The sequence below is a fragment of the Kryptolebias marmoratus genome, linkage group LG8 (genome assembly GCF_001649575.2).
Source record: "Kryptolebias marmoratus isolate JLee-2015 linkage group LG8, ASM164957v2, whole genome shotgun sequence".
Lineage (NCBI taxonomy): Eukaryota > Metazoa > Chordata > Actinopteri > Cyprinodontiformes > Rivulidae > Kryptolebias > Kryptolebias marmoratus.
This window is the reverse complement of record NC_051437.1, coordinates 1094084-1096747: the sequence shown is the minus strand read 5'-3', so window position 1 is coordinate 1096747 and position 2664 is coordinate 1094084. Positions and strand designations below refer to the sequence as shown.

The following is a 2664-nucleotide window of genomic DNA, read 5'->3' as shown; positions in this document are numbered from 1 at the left end:
ATTTGTAAAGTCTGAACACTGCAGACACAGTGATAAATGTAATTGATTGGACAGCAGGAATGAGTAAACAACATCCGCTCTCATGTAGGCCCAGTCATTATTTACGTACGTGACACCGGTTAATGTTGCACAACTCTAAAATTAAAAATGTAGTTCTATATGATGTATTATAAAATATAATTTATTGCATATATGTGTATATAATAAACATATATATGTACGTAATATACTTATGCAATATAAAATAGAATATATTTCTATATATAATATACAAACAAAACATTATCATAACATTTTATATAAATTAAATACGCAGACTACGCAGATTGAAAACAAACACATTTATTTAACACTGGCACAACCATTACAACAGAGGAATCCCAAAACAGGCTCAGTGCCTGTGCAAACATCAGCCACACTGCTAAAATGTATTGTAAATAAGCCATCAGTGCATTCCGCACATGTGTTCCCTGCTCATCCATAGCTTGTTGCACCAACTCAGGCTGCGGTGCTGCAGTTGCCACTGTGTCTGCATTCCATGTTGTTTCGTACGTCTCCCCATGGCCTTCGCACAGATTGTGAAGAGCACAGCAGGTGAGCACCATTAATTTCACCAAGTTGACGTCACAGTCATTCCTTTTAAGGAGGCAACGCCACCTTCCCTTCAGTCTCCCAAAGGCATTCTCCACCACCACGTGTGCACGGGACAGCTTGCAGTTGAATGTTTGTTTCTCCGCTTCGAGTCGTCCTGTGTCGCTGAATGGTTTCATTAGCCAGTCCTGAAGAGGATAAGCAGCATCTCCAAGGATGTAGACGCCAATGTCAGCAGCTCCAATTATCTGCTTTTCAGCAGGAAGAAGACGCCCCTGGCCAACCAACTCCCAAAGAGTAGACAACCGCAGGACTCTGGCGTCGTGTAAACTCCCTGGTAATCCTGCAAAGATGTTCCAAAACTGTCCCTTGCCGTCCACAGCACCTTGGAGGATTACTGGGTGCCAGCCCTTCCGATTGTAGTAGTCCGTGTGGTACTCATGAGGTGCAATGATTGGTATGTGAGAGCCATCTATTGCACCCACACAATTGGGAAACCCCCACTTGTTTTCAAAGAGCTCAGCCATTTCCCTGAATTTCCTTTCATCTGGAAAGCGCATTTGTTCTGGCACCAACAAGCTGACTGCTGCAGAACAGAAGTCCTGAACACACTTGCACACTGTAGTTACACTGACTCCAAAAAGATGTGCAATGCTCCTGTATTCTGATCCGGTGGCTAACTTCCACAATGCAATGGCGACTCTTTTCTGCAAGGGGACACTCATACGAAAAGGTGTGTCTTCCAGATGTAAAGCTGGGTGCATTGTATTGCACAGATAATGAAAAGTCTCTCTGGACATCCTGAAATTATGAACCCACTGGGAGTCCGTGAAGGCTGGAACTGTGACATCCCACCACTCAGAGGAACGCATGAATGCCCACACAGATGGCTGGTTCACCAACATCTGAGAACACACAATAGCAATATCTATTAGTACATATTAATACGTGTATGATGCCAAATTTGGTACTGCATTAAAAGTTTTATAGGAAATAAATGGATGGATGGATTCTTTCAAACAGAACCCAAAGTAATTGTTGCAATTGTGGCAAAGTGTTTACAGTCTTATTTGTCACACCTACAAGTGACTTTTGACTCATGCTTTCTAAGATGCATAACTTTCCCAAAGCGCAGTCTTGGTTTGAATTTTACAATCCCAATTCTGCCCTAAAAATTGTTATATTCATAACAGTCCCGGTGCAAACTCTTCTACTATAAAGTCTCAAACTACAAAGTCATGCTGTTGTAATGGTTGTAGTCAGGGGTGGAAATTAGCACCCGCCACTGGCCAAATGCGGGTAAATATTTGAAGTGGCGGGTGAATTAGATCAACACACACGCCACTGTGGCGGGTTGGCAATTTGAACAGAAAAAGGTGTTATTTGTCCTCCTGACATATAGGGGGCAGTAATGTGCTCGAGTTGCTGCTGTTACGTCGAGCAGCATTCCCCCATCAGATACAGAGCTGTGTGAACAGCTTCACACAGCTCTCAGAGCTACGGTTCCCCTGCGTCTCCGTAAATAATGACTTATCTATAAACAGAATTGTTTAGAGGGGCAAATATTTCTCATTAAAAAAGCAAAAAACATCATTCTTTTAAAAATAAAATGTGCTAATAATATCATAATACAGAGGAATAAATACAGGTAAGGAGTTGTTGGTAAATTATTTTTGTCCTGTGTTTTAGAACCGATTATTTCAGACGGCTGAAATATTTGGTTCCCCCCTGGTAACTTTTGCAAAAAAAGAACAAATGTCTCCAAACAGAGTTAAAGACTTGTTGCTAAATTAACTGGTTGTTGTTGGACAATTATTGATCTAAATAACATTCAACCCTAATATTATTTAGACAAAAGCGAAATACCACTTCAGGCGGAGAAAACTCGCGTAAAAATATTCCAACAGTTCACTGCAAACCCATATGATGCACTCGATCCACTACAGATTACATGCAGTCTGACACCAATTAGGTGTTGTGATGAGAAGCTATTTTATTTTCTGTTTTTCAAGAGTAGTCGAGGGAAGAACCGAAAGTTAAACGTTTTTTTTAAACTAAATCAATGACGTCATG

At 41.0% G+C, this 2664-nt stretch overlaps 1 pseudogene across 1 annotated transcript in view; it reads left to right on the top strand.

The window, feature by feature from the left end:
• Positions 1–1279: 1279 nt before the first annotated feature.
• The window catches only part of LOC108230607, an 8065-nt pseudogene continuing 6680 nt past the window's right edge, over positions 1280–2664 (top strand). The window contains exon 1 of the transcript XR_003038772.2: positions 1280–1324. The product of XR_003038772.2 is annotated as an ephrin type-B receptor 2-like (transcript). The remainder of the gene's footprint in view (positions 1325–2664) is intronic.